Raw genomic sequence first — 24,974 nt, 5'->3', positions numbered from 1 at the left:
TTTCTTGCGGAGATAATTTATTACTTCATTTTCAACATACTTCTGCCAAGCACCGGCAGCTTTCCGGGCTGGCTTCATAACTTCCTGCTCAATGCCTTGAGCCGCCATATTTTCCTCGTTATGCTTGGAAGAGGTGGATCCATGATTACTGGATGCCATTTTGATACAAAATATATGTTTGATAAAGTGTACAAATATACAATCACCAGTGCGTTTTGTGTTATGGTACGATTTCTATGGATCTCAGCAGTGCCTCCAAATTTATGTTGTGGTGGTTTATGTAAGGATATATTATTTATAATCTGTTTTTGTAGTACATTTTTGTAATGATATACAGTGAACTTTTAAACTTAAATGTCCTGAATTTCACCCCTTGGTTTCAGCATCAACATTTCCTCTGTGTAGGGAAAAAAAATCTCTGTTTGCCTAGCCCTTGTATCGGACTCATGGTAAACAATTGTTAATGCTTTCACCCTTGGTGAACAATAGTAGATAGTAATAGTTTCAGAGGTTTGTTGGTTCATCACACTCTACAGGTTTTGGTTAAGCTTTCAAACAGTTGAGTTCCCGTCTCATTATTGTTGAAATGTTTACAAGTCAGAGTCCTATGTGTTTGACTTTCTGTAGATGCATTCTTCTCACTTCCATATACAAATAGTCCTTGTGGACAGTTTAAACAATCCCATTGTCTTGGAAAAGTCTTAATTCCCTGTTCTCTTCAGTTCTTTAACTAGAATTCTTGAAGGTTTAACCAAGACAAAATTAACTCTTAACATCCGGTTCTGCTGAGCTGTTTGCTATATAACATTATGTCTTGATAAAAGTCATATTTTTGACATGATTCCAAAAGCCCACAACAGTGGGCTGCTGTGTGTTGTGGCTTTGTGCACCGGCACCATCGTGGCTGGAGGAGTTCACTGCAGAAGAGGGGACTGGTGGTCTGACCGAGGCTGCTGTGTGGGCTTCTTTTTCACCATTAGCACCGACTGTACATCTTGTGTTCCCCCAGCTAGTGCTGCTGTTTCCAGGACCCCTCCTCTGCCCCACTTGCTTCATTTATCTCGGATGGTGGAGGACATGCAGAACGCGGTCAGCACATAACCTGTCCCGGCCCAGCGCATGAGCACTGCGGGTTCAAAGACATTTTCTAGCAAAAATACTGGATGTTACATGGAAACAAAGTGTCAGAAATGGCTTGGGGGGGTCAATGTCCTATTCCTGATCTGTGCCGGCTGTCCCATGTCCTGGTATGAAGACATCTCCTCTTCTCTCTGTATTGCTTCCTTTGTGTGAGATCCCCGGTGATCCTGCCAGTCCCTCTGCTTCCCTGTCACTTTCATGGTCAGTTCTCCATCCATGCTGAAAACAAAGCCTGCTCTCCTTCAATGATAAGACTTGTCCTGACCCCCCCCTGCTCAGCCATGCACTGGGAAGACCAGTAAACAGAAGTCAATTGTGCTGTTGTTTCTCCTCCCCATATGCAACTGAGAACAGAGGGAATGTGATCACTTATAAAAAGGGGAACAATGTATTTATAATGTTTTTCTATCTATACACAAATGCTTTTCTTTCCTTTTTATGTTTACCTGAACTGGTTGTATTACAAGGTGAAGACTTACATACAGATCACCTTCTATCCTTCCATGTCTACTGTAGTCAGAAGTGTATTAGTATGAATCCATGCCTGAAGAAGGAGAGTAAGGGGTCTGCTGATAGAAATTAATTGGACAAATGTGACACAAATTCATGGAGTCCTTACAGATTCTGGCCGTAATTTAACACATTGATTTCCTATGACCGTCAGCTCCATCTAGTGACCATAATGAGGTATTATTCATGAAATACCTCAATCAGTAAAAGTAGTGCAATACTGCATTATGGCCACTAGATGGAGCCAAGAATATCAGAGTATGAAATAAAATACGGCCAATGTTCATCCCAGCTGGGCGAACGCCGGTCCCATTCGTTCAACTCATTCTTTTATTTTTAAATAGATCTCCAAGTGTTTGTGAAATCTCCCACCACAAAATGTACTCAGCCAATGACAGGTCAGGACATTTTTATTCTCCTCATGATATGTATGGCCAACCCGGTCCCACACTTCATCCATGTCTTTGGGGACCTCTCATCTCCTTATGAACTGTTTCTTCCATGATGAAGATCAGCCATGGAGTATATCTGAGGTGTATATCAGGGTGTGCTTCTTCCCCACGAGAGCTGGGATGTCCAGCAACATTCATCTAGAAGACATTTCCCGCACTCAAGGCACTAATACACCTCCAGGGTTGTGTGGGACCCCTGATGTACAGGAAGACAGGACTTCAGTGAGGAACATTTCCCTCACTCAGGACAGGAAAGTGGCTTCTCCCTGTGTGACATCTCTGATGGATAGAAAGATTGGACTTCTGTGAAAAACACTTCCCGCACTCAGGACAAGGATACGGCTTCTCCCCTGTGTGAGATCTCTGATGTATGTAAACACTAGACATATGTGAAAAACATTTTCCGCACTCAAGACAGGAATACGGCTTCTCCCCCGTGTGAGATCTCTGATGTTTGTAAAGGTTGTACTTCACTGAAAAACATTTCCCACACTCAGGACAGCAATATGGCTTCTCACCCGTGTGAGATCTCTGATGTATGCAAAGACTGGACTTCCATGAAAAATGTTTCCCGCACTCATGACAAGAATATGGCTTCTCCCCAGTGTGAGATCTCTGATGTGAAACAAGCTCTGATTTTTGAAAAAAACTTTTCCCACAATCAGAACAGGAAAATGGCTTCTCCCCTGTGTGCAGTCTTTGATGTGTGCTAAGGTGAACCTTCTGTGAAAATGTTTTCCCGCACTCAGGACAGGAATATGGTTTCTCAGCTGTGTGAAGCCTCTAATGTTTTTTAAGATTAGACTTTTTTGAAAAACATTTCCCACACTCAGGACAGGAATACGGCTTTTCCCCTGTGTGAGATCTTTTATGTTCATCAAGATAGCATTTAAAATGGAAACCCTTCCCGCACTCAGGACAGGAAAAGCTTTTCCCTGTTGGAAGGCCGGCCCGGTCCTGCACAGTCTGAGGTTCCTCAGGATACGAGGAATCCGATGGTCCAGCTACACTGGGTGGTGCCGGATGGACATTGGAGGGAGCCGGGTTTTCTCCTGGACTATACTGTGTGATGTCCTCATCTTCTACTTTCCAGTCTGGAGACAAAGTGAGACAATCCTCGGAGGTTTTCCTCATCTCCCGGCCATGGACTAAAATACAAAGACAAAGAGGATTACTAGACAGGAGCTGATTGGTTCCCCCAAACCGGGACTCTGCCCACATCAGGCAAGATGGGGAACACAGCTCAGGAAAGTGACCAGGGGATTACAGGCTGATATCACCCAGTCCCCGCCCTACTCTGGACCAATCAGTGAGCAGTATGGGTGGAGGAATGGATTTAGTGTTCATGACCCACCTGTGCTGATCTCTGTAGGAGTGTCCTCCTCTATAAATGTCCCCGTTATTCCATCCTCCTCCATAGACTGCTGATCATCCCTCACATACGCCTCTTCTTCTTCTGCTTTCACCTCAAATTCTATATCGATTGGATCTCCACTCTAAATCAAGGAAATGAGAGAAAATATCATCTGTAAAATGTAAGGTCACATAAAATATCCACACATTGTCTCCACAAGTCCATGTTCTAGATGCTCCATCCCACCAACCTTGTAATAGTGAGGGATGGTGTGACCTTCCTGTGTGGAATCCCGGGAATACAGAGGATGGGGACATCTCTCTGGTGGGTTCCTGGTATTAGGTGGCTCCATCATATCCTTGTGTCCTTCTGAAAACTCCTCCATCACTCCATACTCCTCATCCTCCTCTTTAACATCAATATTATCATCCCTGAGGATTCCACTCTGAAAGATATAATAAAACATTCATTGTAACAAACATGCTGTGTATAAATCACAACTACCAATAATTGTCATCATCTACCTCAGTGGTTCTCAACCTTTCTAATGCCGCGACCCCTTAATACAGTTCCTCATGTTGTGGTGACCCCCAACCATAAAATTATTTTCATTGCTACTTCATAACTGTAATTTTGCAGTGGGAGGAGTAGTGCCCCATCACTGATGTCAGTGGGAGGAATAGTGCCCCATTGTTGGTATCAGTGGGAGGAATAGTGCCCCATCACTGGTGTCAGTGGGATGCATAGTGCCCCATCGTTGGTATCAGTGGGATGAATAGTGCCCCATCGTTGGTATCAGTGGGAGGAATAGTGCCCCATCACTGGTGTCAGTGGGAGGAATAGTGCCCCATCGCTGATGTCAGTGGGATGAATAGTGCCCCATCGCTGGTGTCAGTGGGAGGAATAGTGCCCCATCGCTGGTGTCAGTGGGAGGAATAGTGCCCCATCGTTGGTATCAGTGGGAGGAATAGTGCCCCATCGCTGATGTCAGTGGGATGAATAGTGCCCCATCGCTGGTGTCAGTGGGAGGAATAGTGCCCCATCGCTGGTGTCAGTGGGAGGAATAGTGCCCCATCGCTGGTATCAGTGGGAGGAATAGTGCCCCATCGCTGGTGTCAGTGGGAGGAATAGTGCCCCATCGCTGGTGTCAGTGGGAGGAATAGTGCCCCATCGCTGGTGTCAGTGGGAGGAATAGTGCCCCATCGCTGGTGTCAGTGGGAGGAATAGTGCCCCATCGCTGGTGTCAGTGGGAGGAATAGTGCCCCATCGTTGGTGTCAGTGGGAGGAATAGTGCCCCATCGTTGGTGTCAGTGGGAGGAATAGTGCCCCATCGTTGGTGTCAGTGGGAGGAATAGTGCCCCATCGTTGGTGTCAGTGGGAGGAATAGTGCCCCATCGTTGGTGTCAGTGGGAGGAATAGTGCCCCATCGTTGGTGTCAGTGGGAGGAATAGTGCCCCATCGTTGGTGTCAGTGTGGAATCCCGGGAATACAGAGGACGGGGACATCTCTCTGGTGGGTTCCCATGACTGGATCCATCTGTAGGAAACACACACACTGACTGAATCCATTGTTTCTATGTGTTTATCAGATGATGGGGGATCTAGGTGGATCCTCCGTACTGCTCTCTCCTTTACAATAAAGTCTCCTCTTACCCGGTGATGTGAGGGGCGGCTGATTGTCCATCATGACGTCCTTGTAGAGATCCTTGTGTCCTTCTAAATACTCCCACTCCTCCATGGAGAAATAGACAGTGACACCCTGACACCTTATAGGAACCTGACACACACAATGATACAGTCACCATCCAGACACATCCCTTGTCTGTTACTGGAGAATGTCCCAGAATTCCCGGCACCGCTCACCTCTCCTGTCAGCAGCTCCATCATCTTCTTGGTGACTTCTAGAATCTTCTGCATGTTGTGTCTCTCAGGGTTTAGGGAGTCACATGGAGGCACTGTGATGGTCATATGATCACCTGACTTCAGAAGAGGAAATCTCTGTATTGAGGAACCAATAGGAATATCATGTTAGACTCCCAGAATCCTCCTCACCTCTCCGGTCAGGTCTGTGTGATGTCATGTGACCTCCCAGAATCCTCCTCACCTCTCCGGTCAGGGCTGTGTGATGTCATGTGACCTCCCAGAATCCTCCTCACCTCTCTGGTCAGGTCTGTGTGTTATTAATAGAGATAAGGGCAGCACAGTGGCTAAATGGTTAGCACTTCCGTCTGGCAGTACTAGCGTCGCTGGTTCGAATCCCAGCCATGGCACCACCTACCTGGAGTTTGCATATTCTCCCTGTGCCTGCGTGGGTTTCCTCCGGGTACTCCGGTTTCCTCTCACACTCCAAAGACATGCTGGTAGGTGAATTGGCTCCTGTTTAAATTGTCCCTAGTATGTGTATGTATGAATGTGGGTTAGGGACTGAATTGAATGTACAATATATATGTAAAGCACTGTGCAAATTGACGGTGCTATATAAGTACCTGAAATAAATATTAAAGAGTGATATCATGTGACCTCCCAGAATCCTCCTCACCTCTCAGGTCAGGTCTGTGTTTTATTAATAGAGATGAGAGTGATGTCATGTGACCTCCCAGAATCCTCCTCACCTCTCCGGTCAGGTCTGTTTTATTAATAGAGATAAGAGTGATGTCATGTGACCTCCCAGAATCCTCCTCACCTCTCCGGTCAGCAGGTAGATGATCTCCAGGGTGAGGTTTAGTATCTTCTCAGTCATGTGACTCCGGTCCTCCTCCATCCTCATTGGTGCCATCATGTGATCTATACAGGTCTCCTTGTAGACGGATAACTTTGGGAAATGAAAGTAAGAATGATTTGGATGGTATTGGTCACACAATAATAGGATGTGGATGTGAGGGGGGAATAGGAGGGTTGCTGGACATTGAAGAACTACTCCCCCCATGGGAAGACATTTTGTTTGGACTGTTTAGTGTTTGTTACATCTTGAAGGACCTGGAACCCTCTTGGTTCGTCGGATCAGAAGTTCCCTTTTCTCTGTTGGCTTTGTTTTGTTTCTGAACTGGTTTGCAGCTGAATCAGGACTCCTCTAAGAACAAGTGCTCACTAAGTGAAGGAATGTCCTTCTCTATTTTACTTGATATTCCAGAACATGTCACATGACCAGTGAGACAATAACATGGTTAAGATTGGCAGTGACTATGGAGGAAGAGGACAGACATGACTATGGAGGAAGAGGACGGACATGACTATAGAGGAAGAGGACGGACGTGACTATGGAGGAATTGGACAGACATGACTATGGAGGAAGAGGACGGACATGACGGGGGGTTACTGGGTGTAAATAGGAAATAACACCTTATTACCTCCTCTGCTGCCACTTCCCCCAATGTCTCCTCTTCTTTGTGCCACATGGAACTTTCTGTCTGTACCTGACATCACTTCCTGTCTGTAGCTGACATCACTTCCTGTCTGTACCTGACATCACTTCCTGTCTTCCATGGAGACTTCCTGTTTGGGGAGAAGCGAGATCACCACCTTGTGGAGCTCAGAGGAACTGCAGCCCTGAGAAATGTCTCATGGTGTGATCCCTTGTGCTGTGTTTAGCATTTTGAATGTTTTGTTGTCATATTTGCCCTTTAACCCCTTCAATTCCGGGTACTTTTCCCCCCTTCCTGCCCAGGACAATTTTCAGGTTTCCCTATCCTTCATTCAGGAGGTCCAGTCCCCACCATCTGCGGATACAGTATGTATGGTAGGTATATGTGAGCGCACAAAAATGGATATCAGCCGCTATGCACAAGGTAACCAAGTAACACCTTACAATAAGCAATGTAAATAATAGTGTGCAGCACTAAAATTATTGTAAAAGGTCAAAAGCTACATAAAAGTGACATAAATATTCACAAATTGATTCTGAAAAATAAAGTCATGTGATATAAATAACACCAGACATATAAAAGTTCATAAAGTGACTAAGTGCTCATATATCCTGTACAGTCCTGGAAACGGTGCTGTGCAATCAGTATGGAAGAAATGCGCACTCACCGGAACGCGTAAAATAATGTGCGTTTTGTAATAAATCCTGCTGTCATCTAATGGTCATCTCAGGGCAGGAATAGAGTAAACTCCCTCTTATGGGGGATGGGTCCTGGGACTTTAAGATGATGAATCCGGGATTTCCAGAGTTCCCCTTAAGGGATGGATGGGTGCAGCTCACTGGGTGTAATAGAGGCTCCCTCTCTGGGAACTGGGCAGTGGATGTCTGTAAATCAATACTCCCCGGGGGAGTCAAGGCAAACACATCCCATAGTGTAGTAGTATGAATATTTATTGAGATAATAATAGGTATCCAGATAAAAACACATAGGGTGAGTTAGCAAAACCGCATGGACTAACTGGCCAGAGTTAAAGATGGCCGCCGGAGCTCCACGTTGCTCCAGCGGTGTGACATCATGGCGTTATTGGCTCCTCCTTACGCGTTTTGTGCACCCGCAGGTCATCTGAGAGGAACACCAATAACGCCAACCCGCGCGCCGTCAGTTTATATAGACGACTGTGCATGCGCATTATACATGCGCCATCTTTGAGAAGACGTAACTTAGTGCGCACGCGTGGCTAAGTGGACGCCATTTTTCCTTAGGTATATTGAAGGATATAAGCTGGAGTGACATATACAAGTGTCAGCTAATACACAGTAAATATTAGATAGTAGTGGGGTCCGGATAGGTCAGTAAGTAGTGATCAGTTGTTGGATCAAAACAAGGCGATATAAGAAAAGGGACAACAATTGAGTGTCCTAAATCCAGGCATATACCAAAGGGAAGAATGGAAGCTGAGGTGTCATATATGTCAGGGGAAACATACCATATAAATCATTATAATTCCCAACAATATACTATATAGTCATCAACAATGATATACCACCAGATATAAATATATATATATATACCAAGGGAAGAATGGAAGCTGAGGTGTCATATATGTCAGGGGAAACATACCATAGAAATCATTATAATTCCCAACAATATACTATATAGTCACTAACAATGATATACCACCAGATATAAATATATATATATACCAAGGGAAGAATGGAAGCTGAGGTCTCATATATGTCAGGGGAAACATACCATAGAAATCATTATAATTCCCAACAATATACTATATAGTCATCAACAATGATATACCACCAGATATAAATATATATATATATAGTGTGTAAACATGGGATTATATTATATATTATTATCTGGGAATACAAGTCATTCACACTCTACTGGTAGACAACAAGGTCCCCCAATCAGTCCGCCACCTTCCAGTCTCTGCAGCAGAATACCAGGATGGAGTCTAGCTGCTCGTCCTCCTGAGGATTTACCCCCCTTAATGACCACGCCTCTTTTTAAAACTCAGCACTGAACTAATTCCACTGATAATTGCGCGGTCATGCAATGCTGCACCCAAACTAAATTTACGTCCTTTTTTTCACACAAATAGAGCTTTCTTTCAGTGGTGTTTGATCACCTGTGCGCTTTTTATTTTTCTCGCTATAAACATATAAAGACCAAAAATTTTGAAGAAAAACAATATTTTTTACTTTCAGCTATAAAACATATATAGTAAACTCAAAGTTAGTTATAAATTTAGGCCAAAATGTATTCTGCTCCATGTTTTTGGTAAAAAAAATCCCAATAAGTGTATATTGATTGCTTTGTGTGATAGTTATAGCGTCTACAAACTATGGGATAGATAATGGAATTTACGCCATTTTTTGCTTTACATCACTGCGCTAGTTTAACAGACAATTGCGCGGTCATGCAATATGGTACATAAATAAAATTTATATCCTTTTTTTCACACAAATAGAGCTTTCTTTTGGTGGTATTTGATCACCTGTGCAGTTTTTATTTTTGGCGCTATAACCAGAAAATTTTGAAGAAAAATTAAAAAAAAAAAATATTTTCTCATTTCGGTCATAAAAAATATCCAAAAAAACTAAAATTTTGTCATAAATTTAGGCCAAAATGTATTCTGCTCCATGTTTTTGGTTAAAAAAATCCCAATAAGTGTATATTGATTGCTTTGTGTGATAGTTATAATGTCTACAAACTATGGGATAGATCAGCAGTTCTCAACCTGGGGGTCGCGACCCCTTTGGGGGTCGAACGACACTTTCCCAGGGGTCGCCTAAGACCATCGGAAAACACATATTTCCGATGGCCTTAGGAACCGAGACACCGCTCCTTGATCCGTCTGCAGGTGTGGGCGGGATGACATGCCGTCCCTGTCATCTGGACACACCCCCGGGATCAATCCTTCCTCGTCGGTGATTGGCCGCCGGAACTGTAGCTCAAGAGAGGCACACAGGCGGCCAATCACCAGCGAGGAGGTGGAGCTTGGAAAGGAGGAGCCGAGCGGCACCGCGAAGCACGAGCGAGTGAAGAGGAGGAAAGCGGCTGGAGAAGGAAGCCATCTGACCGGTAAGTGTTTGTACCATGGGAGAGGGAGGGAGCGAGCGAGCCCAGGCTGGAGCAGGGGTCAGCAAGGTAAGTATCATTGGTGTCAGTGGGAGGAATAGTGCCCAATCATTGGTGTCACTATTACCAATGATGGGGCACTATTCCTCCCCCCACTGACACCAACGATGGGGCACTATTCCTCCCACTGACACCAACGATGGGGCACTATTCCTCCCACTGACACCAACGATGGGGCACTATTCCTCCCACTGACACCAACGATGGGGCACTATTCCTCCCACTGACACCAATGATGGGGCACTATTCCTCCCACTGACACCAATAATGGGGCCGTATTCCCCCCACTGACACCAATGATGGGGCACTATTCCTCCCACTGACACCAGTGATGGGGCACTATTCCTCCCACTGACACCAATAATGGGGCCGTATTCCCCCCACTGACACCAATGATGGGGCACTATTCCTCCCACTGACACCAATGATGGGGCACTATTCCTCCCACTGACACCAGTGATGGGGCACTATTCCTCCCACTGACACCAATGATGGGGCACTATTCCTCCCACTGACACCAATGATGGGGCACTATTCCCCCCACTGACACCAATGATGGGGCACTATTCCCCCCACTGACACCAATGATGGGGCACTATTCCCCCCACTGACACCAATGATGGGGCACTATTCCCCCCACTGACACCAATGATGGGGCACTATTCCCCCCACTGACACCTGTGATGGGGCACTATTCCTCCCATTGACACCAACGATGGGGCACTATTCCTCCCCCCACTGACACCAACGATGGGGCACTATTCCTCCCACTGACACCAATGATGGGGCACTATTCCCCCCACTGACACCTATGATGGGGCACTATTCCTCCCACTGACACCAGTGATGGGGCACTATTCCCCCCACTGACACCAATGATGGGGCACTATTCCCCCCACTGACACCAATGATGGGGCACTATTCCCCCCACTGACACCTGTGATGGGGCACTATTCCTCCCATTGACACCAACGATGGGGCACTATTCCTCCCCCCACTGACACCAACGATGGGGCACTATTCCTCCCACTGACACCAATGATGGGGCACTATTCCCCCCACTGACACCTATGATGGGGCACTATTCCTCCCACTGACACCAGTGATGGGGCACTATTCCTCCCACTGACACCAATGATGGGGCACTATTCCTCCCACTGACACCAATGATGGGGCACTATTCCCCCCACTGACACCAATGATGGGGCACTATTCCCCCCACTGAGACCAATGATGGGGCACTATTCCCCCCACTGACACCAATGATGGGGCACTATTCCCCCCACTGACACCAATGATGGGGCACTATTCCCCCCACTGACACCTGTGATGGGGCACTATTCCACCCATTGACACCAACGATGGGGCACTATTCCTCCCCCCACTGACACCAACGATGGGCCACTATTCCTCCCGCTGACACCAATGATGGGGCACTATTCCTCCCACTGACACCAATGATGGGGCACTATTCCTCCCACTGACACCAATGATGGGGCACTATTCCTCCCACTGACACCAATGATGGGGCACTATTCCCCCCACTGACACCTATGATGGGGCACTATTCCCCCCACTGACACCTGTGATGGAGCACTATTCCTCCCACTGACACCAATGATGGGGCACTATTCCTCCCACTGACACCAGTGATGGGGCACTATTCCTCCCACTGACACCAATTATGGGGCACTATTCCTCCCACTGACACCAATGATGGGGCACTATTCCCCCCACTGACACCAATGATGGGGCACTATTCCCCCCACTGACACCAATGATGGGGCACTATTCCCCCCACTGACACCAATGATGGGGCACTATTCCCCCCACTGACACCAATGATGGGGCACTATTCCCCCCACTGACACCTGTGATGGGGCACTATTCCTCCCATTGACACCAACGATGGGGCACTATTCCTCCCCCCACTGACACCAACGATGGGGCACTATTCCTCCCACTGACACCAATGATGGGGCACTATTCCTCCCACTGACACCAATGATGGGGCACTATTCCTCCCACTGACACCAATAATGGGGCACTATTCCTCCCACTGACACCAATGATGGGGCACTATTCCCCCCACTGACACCTATGATGGGGCACTATTCCTACCACTGGCACCAATGATGGGGCACTATTCCTACCACTGACACCAATGATGGGGGCACTATTCCTACCACTGATACCAATGATGGGGCACTATTCCTCCCATTGACATCAGTGATGGGACACTATTCCTCCCACTGACACCAATGACGTGGCACTATTCCTCCCACTGATACCAATGATGGGGCACTATTCCTCCCACTGACACCAATGATGGGGCACTATTCCCCCCACTGACACCTATGATGGGGCACTATTCCTACCATTGACACCAATGATGGGGCACTATTCCTCCCACTGACACCAATGATGGGGCACTATTCCTACCACTGACACCAGTGATGGGACACTATTCCTACCACTGATACCAATGATGGGGCACTATTCCTCCCACTGACACCAATGATGGGGCACTATTCCTCCCACTGACACCAATGATGGGGCACTATTCCCCCCACTGACACCAATGATGGGGCACTATTCCCCCCACTGACACCAATGATGGGGCACTATTCCCCCCACTGACACCTATGATGGGGCACTATTCCTCCCATTGACACCAACGATGGGGCACTATTCCTCCCCCCACTGACACCAACGATGGGGCACTATTCCTCCCCCCACTGACACCAACGATGGGGCACTAGTCCTCCCACTGACACCAACGATGGGGCACTATTCCTCCCACTGACACCAACGATGGGGCACTATTCCTCCTACTGACACCAACGATGGGGCACTATTCCTCCCACTGACACCAATGTTGGGGCACTATTGCTCCCCCTGATGCCAACGATGGGGCACTATTCCTCCCACTGACACCAATGATGGGGGCACTATTCCTCCCACTGATACCAATGATGGGGCACTATTCCTCCCACTGACACCTATGATGGGGCACTATTCCTCCCACTGACACCAATAATGGGGCCGTATTCCCCCCACTGACACCAATGATGGGGCACTATTCCTCCCACTGACACCAGTGATGGGGCACTATTCCTCCCACTGACACCAATGATGGGGCACTATTCCTCCCACTGACACCAGTGATGGGACACTATTCCTCCCACTGACACCAGTGATGGGGCACTATTCCTCCCACTGACACCAATGATGGGGCACTATTCCTCCCACTGACACCAATGATGGGGCACTATTCCCCCCACTGACACCAATGATGGGGCACTATTCCCCACACTGACACCAATGATGGGGCACTATTCCCCCCACTGACACCAATGATGGGGCACTATTCCCCCCACTGACACCAATGATGGGGCACTATTCCTCCCACTGACACCTGTGATGGGGCACTATTCCACCCATTGACACCAACGATGGGGCACTATTCCTCCCCCCACTGACACCAACGATGGGCCACTATTCCTCCCACTGACACCAATGATGGGGCACTATTCCTCCCACTGACACCAATGATGGGGCACTATTCCTCCCACTGACACCAATGATGGGGCACTATTCCCCCCACTGACACCTATGATGGGGCACTATTCCTACCACTGGCACCAATGATGGGGCACTATTCCTACCACTGACACCAATGATTGGGGCACTATTCCTACCACTGATACCAATGATGGGGCACTATTCCTCCCATTGACATCAGTGATGGGACACTATTCCTCCCACTGACACCAATGACGTGGCACTATTCCTCCCACTGATACCAATGATGGGGCACTATTCCTCCCACTGACACCTATGATGGGGCACTATTCCCCCCACTGACACCTATGATGGGGCACTATTCCTACCACTGACACCAATGATGGGGCACTATTCCTACCACTGACACCAATGATGGGGCACTATTCCTACCACTGATACCAATGATGGGGCACTATTCCTCCCATTGACATCAGTGATGGGGCACTATTCCTACCACTGACACCAATGATGGGGCACTATTCCTACCACTGACACCAATGATGGGGCACTATTCCTACCACTGATACCAATGATGGGGCACTATTCCTCCCATTGACATCAGTGATGGGGCACTATTCCTCCCACTGACACCAATGATGAGGCACTATTCCTCCCACTGCAAAATTACAGTTATGAAGTAGCAAAGAAAATAATTTTATGGTTGGGGGTCACCACAACATGAGGAACTGTATTAAGGGGTCGCGGCATTAGAAAGGTTGAGAACCACTGGTATAGATAATGGAATTTACACAGCTTTTCCTTTCTGACTGCCCATCACATTTCTTGAGGTGCTAAAATACCAGGATAGTACAAACACCCCCAAATGACCCCTTTTCGGAAAGTAGACACCCTAAGCTATCTGCTGAGAGGCATATTGAGTCCATGGAAGATTTTTGTTTCCACAAGTTTCTGGAAAATGACAAAACCTTTTTTTTTTTTACACATAGTTGTAATTTAAATGATATATTTCTCGCACAAGCCATGGGTATATGTGGAATTACACCCCAAAATACATTCTGCTGCTTCTACCGAGTATGGGGATACCACGTGTGTGAAAATTGTTGGGAGCCTAGCCACATACAGGAGCCTGAAATCCAATGACCACTGTGAAAGCCTGAAGGTGTGTAACTTCCTCATTTCACTTCCTCACTACCTATCACAGTTTTGAAGGCCCTGACATGCCAGGATAGCACCAAACCCCCCCAAATGACCCCTTTCTGGAAAGTAGACACCCCAAGGAAATTAAAAAGAGGCATGGTGAGTATTTTACAGATCTAATTTTTTCTCACAAGGTTTTGAAATATAAAAAAAGAATAGAAAAAATATGTTTTTGTTTTTTTTCTTCATATTCCAAAAACTTGTGGCAACAAATGAGATCTGCAAAATACTCACCATGCTTCCTATCAAATTCCTTGGGGTGTCTACTTTCCAAAAAGGGGTCATTTGGGGGGGTTTGGTGCTATCCTGGCATCTCAGGGCCTCCAAAACTGTGATAGGTAGTGAGGAAGTGTAATGAGGAAATAAAGCCCTTTAAAAGCCTGAAGGTGCTTATTGGATTTTGGGGTCCTGTACTTGGCTAGACTGCCAAAAAGTCTCTCACATGTGGTACCCCCATACTTGGGAGAAGTAGCAGAATGTATTTTGGGGAGTAATTCCACATATAACCATGGCATGTGTGAGCAATAAATCATTTAAGTGACAATTTTGTATAAAAAAATATATTTTTTTTTTGTCATTTTCCAAAAACTTGTGGTAAAAAAATAAATTCTTCTATTGATTCAACATTCCTCTCAGCAAATAGTTTGGGGTGACTACTTTCCAAAAAGAGGTCGTTTTGGGGGGTGGGGGCGTTTTATGCCCAGCATTAGAAGTTTATGCCACACATCACTCACTCTTCTAACCACCTGAAGACCAAGCCTTTTCTGACACTTTTTGTTCACATGAAAAAAAATCAGTATTTTTTGTTAGGAAATTAATTTAAACCCCCAAACATTATATATTTTTTTAAAGTAAACACCATAGTTAATAAAATGGTGGGTACTACAATTTTTTATGGCAAATAGTACTTGTGCAGCGATTTTTCAAAAGCAAATTTTAAAAAAAATAAACTTTTTTAACTTTTAATGCACAAAAATACAATATATTGGCCAAATTTTTGGTAAAATCTAAAAGATAATGGTATGCCGAGTAAATAGATACCAAACATGACATGCTTTAAAACTGCACATGTCCCGTTCAATGACGACAAACTGCAAACATTTTTAATATCCATAGGCAACGCTTTAAAGCCTTTAAAATGCACCATTTTAGATTTACAGAGGAGGTCTAGTGTTAGAATTACTGCCCTTCATCTGACGTTCACGGCAATACCTCACATGTATGGTGCAACCGCTGTTTACATACCGACACAGGGTCAAGGCTTGTGCACACAGGTGTGCGCGCATGGGAGGGGCAATTTTGTTTTTTAATTATTTAGATTTTTTAAATTATTTTTACACTGTCCCTTTAATTTTTTTTTGTATTTTATCACTTTTAATGCTATAACAGGGAACGCAAATATCCCCGATAACTTCAATGGGCATTGTCATATATTCTTTTTTGAGAAATCTGGGGTCTATCAGCCTCTAGATATCTCCTCTGCCCTTACATTATCTAATCAAACCAACATCGGTGTGATCAGATGCTTTCCCAATTTACAAATGGTGCTGTTTATATCCTGAGAAACTGAAGTGATGAAATGCTTGTAGCTTCCGAATTCTTAGACTATAGAGATGATTGGCACCATTCTGGTCTCCAATCAGTTCCGTAGTCAGCTGGCAGAAACACCGGCTACATTCTCAGGTTCCCCTGATGGCACGGGACTGCCCGAGAAAACCTTGGAAGGCAGTGGGGGAGGGGGCATCATCTCCCGCTGCTTGTAAAAGCAATCCTGCAGCTAATTATCTACTAGGATTGCTTTTACATGAAAGCCGATCGCTGGTTGAAAAAAACAATACCAGGATGAGGCCTGCAGCTGTAGGCATCATCCTGGTATAACCATTCAAAGTCCAGTGATGTACCAGTACGTTGCTGGTCCTTGTTGGGTGTATATGTTATGTTCTTTTTTTTGTATGCAGCCTGTGGACTGAATGAAAAAATGAGAAGAAATCTCTGGCAGAAAAAGTGTGTGGTATGCCCACCATTAGAATATACCACCCTGCATCCACCCACTTCTAATGGTGGGCACACATTAGGTCACATGGTGCCACATGCGCCAGTTCCAAGATTGTACAAATGTATAAATAGTGGCACGCTTGAATAAACATTGTTCACGTATAAGTGGTACCCCATATGGAAAAATGGTGACACCAAGTCCCAAACTATCTTGCCACTACTCCCCATGTAGTCTGGGCATCCGGGGGGCTCCACGTGACTATCTTTTCCCTCGTAAATCCGAAACTTATAAGTATAGCCTGTTGTCTTCTCACAGGTCTTCTACATCTTGACCCCATATCTGGCACGCTTGCTGGGGAGAAATTGTTTGAATGCAAGGCGGCCAGAAAAATTAATTAAGGACTCATCAACGCAGATGTTTTGCTGGGGAGTGTCAAGGCTCCAGGTATGACCAGAGGTGTGTGGACTGACACAGGGAAACGCAGGCTTCAGGTATAGTGTAAATAAGACAATTTATTAAGACTAAACAACACAAACACAGTGCAAGGTAAACATAACACAGTGCAAACAACCCAAACTCCAACAGATAACCATATATACAAATTAACGTAGTCGGGCAGGCCGGGTCGGTAGCAAACGGGCAAACAGGGTACCAGGAGAGAGCGGAAGAGTGGTCAGAAATAGCCAAGGTCAGGACAGGCGGAGTTCACTCAGAGTCAGGATCAAAGCAGAATCAGGAATCAAGAAGGAAGCAGACAGGATGCAGGTACAGGGGCTCATGGGAAACATACACCAAGGCACTGACTGCAGGTCTGGCCATTCCTTAAATACACCTTCTGCAATCAGCCCCAGGTGTTGGCTGATTGCAGGAGTGAGCTTCTGACTGCTGAGAGCACCCGCTGGTCAGCCCTGGTACTGCAGCCCACACGGCAGGTGAGTCCCACCACCAGTGCTGAGTCCATTCCTGACAGGGAGTATAGACATCTGCAAATTTTTAGTTAAGGTGATTTGTGAGGGGCTGAATTTTGTGGAGCCGGTCAAATTCAGGGTCACCCCGAGGATGACAGAGTGTATTGTCGCTGAAATGCATAAAACACATTATACTCTCATATCTATGCCTGGCCATGGCAGCAGAGAACACGGCATATGATGAATCGGGTCTGCGGACCAATACAACCGCAATTCATTTCTTTTAGTAATACCCATGTTGAGGGTTAGGCCCCCAAAAAATGTAAATTTGAAAACCGTAATGAGTTTCCATGCGAATGGTCTGGCAAAGTTTGAATTTGGGTTGGCAGCGATAAATTGTTGTGCATTTAAAATGCTTTGATCCACAATCAACGCATACAGATATTTTGTGAAAAACAGCTCCAAAAATCAAGAAGGTATGTGAAAGACCAGGATGTACTAGACCGCTGGTACTCTCCAGTTCACCAAAAGGTAGCGTGGCACTAGTACTGGCACTCTGCTGCATATGAGAGTCATCAATATTTACCGACAAGTGCTAACAGAGATCAGGCCTGATTCTGCCAACACTGCGGTTTTGTGTGCAATGTATCAAGTGACAGTGACCTACTGACACTACACTTGCTGGGGGAGAAGGGGGAGTAAGCATAGGGGCTAAACACAGGTGTTGGCAGGTGCTGGGGCTGATCCCGCTAACGCTGCATTTTTGGGGACGCTATACTAATGTGAACGCTGGTATAGTGCTGACCTGATGAAAGATATTGACCCGTTCAGACACTATACTAGCAATGGAGGTTTATTGTACATGAGCGTGCACCTGGCAATCAAGTGGTTAAATGTGATGACTGGTGTACTGACGGGCAATCTGATGCTATCTGGGAGGGGTGTGAAAACCACGGGAGCGCGAATCACCTATATATATATGATTTTGCGTACCCATGCCGCCCTGTAGCAGTATTTCTGCTGTAGGGTGGTCAGGAAGCAGTTGCAGAAGAGGTTTGTGTTACATCGGTGTGTTACTTTAACTGACAATTGCGCGGTCATGCAACACTGCACCCAAATTAAATTTACATCCTTTTTCCCCACAAATTGAGCTTTCTTTCGGTGGTATTTGATCGCCTGTGCATTTTTAATTTTTTGAGCTATAAAAAAAAAGGCTGACAATTTTGAGAAAAAAAAACAATATTTTGGACTTTTTGCTATAAAACATGTCCAGTAAAAAAAAATAAAAAAATAAAATTTTGTCACAAATTTCATCCAAAATGCATTCTGCGATATGTCTCTGCTAAAAAAAAATCTCAATACGTGTAAATTAATTGGTTTACATGAAAGCGTTTACAAATGGCGGGAAAGATACTGGGATTTTTAATTTTTTTATACTAATAATGGCGGCGATCAGTGACTTATGGCGGGACTGCTGCGGACATTTTGACACTGGGGGGGAACTGACTTGGGGTCACTGACATCCCCAGTGACACCAATACAATGATCAGTGAAAAAGAAAAACACTGACACTGTACTAATGGCACTGGGGAGGAAGGGGTTAACATTTTTAGGGTTTACTGTGTGAGGGGAGTGTTTTACTAGGGGGCGGGGTGTGTGCTGGACGGGGGCAGGCTGATCAAGAGAGAGAAACTCTTCTCTCCCTCTTCAGCTTGTCACGAGCTGACAGGCAACTGACAGAAAGCAGGGCTGTGTATAAACAATGCAGCCCTGCTCTCTGTCAGCGATCACCGTGAATCGCGGGAAAACGGCCGGTAATGACCGTCCATGACCCGGCGGTGGAGACCCGCTGCTGACACCCACGGGACAGGTAGGGCGGGCGCGCGCCTCGTGCGTGCCCCCTACCTGTTTTGCAAAACCACGTTTTAAAACGTGGCTTTGTGCAGCCGTGCCGCCCTGCAAACATACATATGCAGTGGCTGGGGCTGAAGAAGTTAAAATTACAAACATCAGTGGAATGGCGCCAAACTACAGGGCCTAAATACCCCCCATAGGTGTCACTCAGGTTACCAGTGTAGAGTTACACAGGAGGTCTGATGCCGGAATTATCGCTCTTACTCTGACATTTCCAGCCATACCTGTGTGGATACACGTGTGGTGAGAACACCGTATACAATGCGTGGTGGAATTCCGTATGTGTTAGCCTTTGTGTGCAAACATGGGGGGGGGGGGGGGGTGCTTTCATTTTTTAATTATTTCTTAAAGTTTCTTTCTATTTATTCACTGTCCCAATTTTTTTCAGGACTTTTATTGCTATCAGACAGGTTCTCTTTACTGAGACATCTGGGGTCTATTGGACCCCAGATCCCAATCTGACCATAAAAACATCCGACCAAACCAAGATCAGTTCATTCTGATGCTTTCACAAGCTGGAAATGGCTTGTTTACATCTGAGTGACTCTGGAAGTGACACAATCCTCGTTGCTTCTACATCCACGGGGGTTCCTTTATCCAGATTACAGCTCACCTCCTCATAGATTGTTAATAGGTTGGTCTGACAAGAACGATCTTTTCCCATAAATCCATGCTGGGTACTAATAATGATACTATGTTCATCAGCAAATTCCTGGATATGGTCCCTTATCATCCCTCCAATAGTTTACAAACTATTGATGTTAGGCTGACTGGCTTGGAGCTTCCAGATATGTATCTCAGTCCTTTCTGGAATACTGGAACCACGTTAGATTTTCACCAATCTGCTGCCACCATTCCAGTCAGTAAGCTTTCCTAAAGATGAGGAATGACTATCAATTACCTGGCTTCATTCCTTGAGGACTCTCAGATGCAAGCCATCAGGTCCTGGTGATTCATTCACATTTAGTTCTTTTTAAACCTTCTAGTCTTTTGTAAAGGACCACTACACTGACCACTGATATAAGGGGGTCCTTCTCCCATTGTCACCAATGTAAGGGACCGCTACACTGACCACTGATATGAGGGGGTCCTTTTCCCATTGGTAACCAATGTAACGGACCGCTACACTGATCACTGATATAAGGGGGTCCTTCTCCCATTGGTCACCAATGTAAGGGACCACTACACTGACCACTGATATAAGGGGTCCTTCTCCCATTGGTCACCAATGTAAGGGACCACTACACTGACCACTGATATAAGGGGGTCCTTCTCCCATTGGTCACCAATGTAAGGGACCACTACACTGACCACTGATATAAGGGGTCCTTCTCCCATTGGTCACCAATGTAAGGGACAAATACAATGACCACTTGGGATGATCTCTGGGTTTAGTTGTCGGAGAGTAGGGATGAGACGACAGTACAAACCAAACTTTGCCTGTTCCGGTCCCGTGTTTTGCAGGAGCCGATCATCACATGTAGAAGAGACATTTCTACCACTTCTATATATAACAGCTTCCCGCTGTCACTGGTGCCTGAGGAAGACATGGATGGGTACAGCGGCCACACCCCCAGGAATCAGTGATGTCATTGGGAATCCCTGCCATGTAAGGAAGGGGGCGGGGATAGCAGTGACATCACTGACCAAATATGGTCACTGGTCACATTTGGGCAATAAGGTCCCACCATCCCTGTCCCTTCACTTATGTAGATGATGACAGTTTAGGGAGCTGTCATTGGGCTGGTGCTATTGTCGGGTACTATATACCCCATACTCATTCACATGGGGGGATGGTATATGGGGGCCCCTTGTTATTAAAGGGGGCTTCCAGAATCCAATATGACCCCCACCCACAGATCCCCACAGCCACAAGCCAAGGTGCTATGCCTGGGGGAATCCCTCCTGGTAAGGTGACCCCCATGTTGAGGACATGTGGCCTGGTATGGATCAGGAGGGGGGACACACTACAGCCCCCCTCTGCACTCTGTATGGTGGGCTGTATATGATATACTGCTGACCCCCGCACTCTGCGCCGTTATTGAAGGGTGTGAGGTGTCACCGAGGAGCAATGTTCTATATTGAAGTTTGCCGTCATTGCACCGACACACACAATAGTTTTTGTTCAATAAATGTTTTATTATAATTTTACATTTAACAAGATTGAAGCATAAAAATCAGGAAACAGTAAAGGAAGGAATCCGATTGGTCAGGGAGATCCCTTGTCTGGAATGTGGGGGCGGAGTCATTATTATTGGTGTACAATACAATACACAACGTGTTCCATTATTATAACAAAGTATTGTAGAAAAGATCCCAACATAGAAAATGGGGGAAAGGAGGAAATAAAGGCGGATATGAAGGGGAATCTGTGTACGGGGAACACCTTAACAATCACCACCATTTTATTCTCCAGGGCCTCTGATGTCACAGAATAGATGTTTGGGGGTTTATCTCATCTTCAGGACCAAAATCTGCATTTTCCCATGTGTGCAAAATCATGCAGAAACAGCTCTGGCAGTGAGAGGGTTAATGTGGGCTAGATGGGATCCCTCTGCTGGGGTGACATTAGAGCTCCCCCTAGCTGCAGCCTGGTAATAACATTGCTGGGAGGTCTCTTCATTTCTCTGCTCCATACTTCCCGTCTTTATAGAAACATCTCCTGACATTTGGGGGTCTATTCATAAAGAATGTCTGGAACCATTCACCTGGTGAGAGTTCATGTCCATTCCTCCTGTGTGAATAGGATGGGGAAATGAATGTTAGTAGGCTATTTGCTGAGCTGTTTAAATGGATTGAATTGATTTAATATGGAAAATGCCAGACTCGCTATTAGATGGTGATCATTTCTATGACACTTAGCACCATGTAAAGGCCAAATGCAGTATTTTCAATGTTAAATCAATGGTTGGTATAATGGTGTTGGGTTAATAACGTATATCCTTCGGTGTGGACTGTACTCATCCGTGTCTGAGTATGATCTCAGGGATTAGTATGAAGCCATGCCTGACCATGAAAGAGAAGGGGGCTATTTATAGAAAATTTGTTGGATGAATGTGACAATCAATCATCCAACCATTTTCCCCGTGTGAAACTTTTGATGTTTTACAAGTCCTGAATTATGTACAAAACATTTCCCACACTCAGAACATGAATATGGCTTCTCCCCTGTGTGAGATCTCTGATGGATGTAAAGATTGGACTTCGCTGAAAAACATTTCCCACACTCAGGACAGCAATGAGGCTTCTCCCCTGTGTGAGATCTCTGATGTCTGTGAAGATCTGATCTATGTAAAAAACATTTCCTGCACTCAGGACAGGAAAGGGGCTTCTCCACCATGTGAGATCTCTGATGTCTGTGAAGAATGGACTTGTGTGAAAAACATTTCCTGCACTCAGGACAGGTGTATGGCTTGTCCCTCATGTGCGAACTCTGATGTATGGAAAGATTGGACTTCACTGAAAAATATTTCCCGCACTCAGAGCAGGAATACGGCTTTTCCCCCGTGTGAAACCTTTGATGTCTGACTAGCTCTGATTTATGTAAAAAACATTTTCCACACTCAGGACAGGAAAATGGCTTTTCTCCCGTATGTAATCTCTGATGGCTATAAAGATGAGACTTCACTGAAAAACATTTCCCACACTCAGGACAGGAATATGGCTTTTCCCCTGTGTGACATCTTTGATGTGTAACAAGATCTGATTTTTTTACAAAACATTTCCCACACTCAGGACAGGAATATGGCTTCTCCCCTGTGTGAGATCTCTGATGGCTGTAAAGATTGGACTTCACTGAAAAACATTTCCCGCACTCAGGACAGGAATATGGTTTCTCCCCTGTGTGAGATCTTTGATGCACATTAAGACCAGATTTAGCATGGAACCTCTTCCCGCACTCAGGACAGGAGAACATCTTCTTTGTTGGAAGGCCGGCCCGGTCCCGCACAGTCTGAGGTTCCTCAGGATACGAGGAATCCGATGGTCCATCTACACTGGGTGGTGCCGGATGGACATTGGAGGGAGCTGGGTTTTCTCCTGGACTATACTGTGTGATGTCCTCATCTTCTACTTTCCAGTCTGGAGACAAAGTGAGACAATCCTCAGAGGTTTTCATCATCTCCCGGCCATGGACTAAAATACAAAGACAAAGAGGATTACTAGACAGGAACTGATTGGTTCCCCCAAACCAGGACTCCACCCATATCAGGCAGCTTGGTCTCTGAGGAGCTTACAATTCCACCCTCAAGGGAACTAGGAAATGGCTCCTCTGATCTCCTACCAGGTCATTTCTTTATTCATGGACCTTAGTCAGAGAGTGAGGAAACAACCAGAACTGTCTTTTATAGGAGGGACAGTGATGAGGGGATTATAGGACGAGGGTCCCCACCCCCTCTATCACTCATCGCCATCTTCCCAACACAAGAAGTACTGCACTTCCTTATTTAGTCCATGATTTAGTCATGAAGAACAGCGGGGCTGAGCCCCACCAGAGGTCAGAGAGTGAGGATGGGGGGAGAACAACCAAGATGAAGACTGGACTGATCCTGAAGACCACCATCATTGGGGTATTGACTCCTCCCTCATTATCACTTTCTGTTTAAGGGTCCAAAGTTGGAGGATGTTATCACATTATTATCACCATGTAAAAGTCTGTGCTCCAATCACATCATCCGATATAAAATGTCCAGCTGGTAGGAAATGGGGGGAACAAAAGAGAATCCATATTATGTGTATATATAGCAGTGGGGGGAGGGGGAGAGCAGAAGTCAGGACTATGGAATGCAAAACTTATCATATAGGAAAAAACAATTAGGACTATATAGTATTAGAATGATGTAATGTACAACATAGAGTATACAGTGTAAGGGTCAGGACTCATAATATTGGTATTCAGCAATCAGCGGTGGCCTAGATGTCCACATGAGACAAGCTGTAGAGGTCCCACACTTCTGCCTCCCATCTCCTGAGACTGAATCCATTGTTTCTATGTGTTTATCAGATGATGGGGGATCTAGGTGGATCCTCCGTACTGCTCTCTCCTTTACAATAAAGTCTCCTCTTACCCGGTGATGTGAGGGGCGGCTGATTGTCCATCATGACGTCCTTGTAGAGATCCTTGTGTCCTTCTAAATACTCCCACTCCTCCATGGAGAAATAGACAGTGACACCCTGACACCTTATAGGAACCTGACACACACAATGATACAGTCACCATCCAGACACATCCCTTGTCTGTTACTGGAGAATGTCCCAGAATTCCCGGCACCGCTCACCTCTCCTGTCAGCAGCTCCATCATCTTCTTGGTGACTTCTAGAATCTTCTGCATGTTGTGTCTCTCAGGGTTTAGGGAGTCACATGGAGGCACTGTGATGGTCATATGATCACCTGACTTCAGAAGAGGAAATCTCTGTATTGAGGAACCAATAGGAATATCATGTTAGACTCCCAGAATCT

At 45.9% G+C, this 24,974-nt stretch overlaps 1 protein-coding gene and 1 pseudogene across 1 annotated transcript in view; one reads left to right on the top strand and one right to left on the bottom strand.

Moving 5' to 3' along the window:
- LOC149441617 (uncharacterized) overlaps positions 1-24,974 on the top strand; it is a 109,199-nt gene that overhangs the window by 24,153 nt on the left and 60,072 nt on the right. The gene's annotated exons all lie outside the window — the stretch shown is intronic.
- Positions 1,593-23,637, bottom strand: LOC149441620 (uncharacterized; annotated as a pseudogene).

This window comes from Staurois parvus, unplaced genomic scaffold (assembly GCF_062004578.1).
Source record: "Staurois parvus isolate SC_StPar_1 unplaced genomic scaffold, SC_StPar_1.0 ptg000965l, whole genome shotgun sequence".
Lineage (NCBI taxonomy): Eukaryota > Metazoa > Chordata > Amphibia > Anura > Ranidae > Staurois > Staurois parvus.
This window is presented reverse-complemented; position numbering and strand designations above follow the sequence as displayed.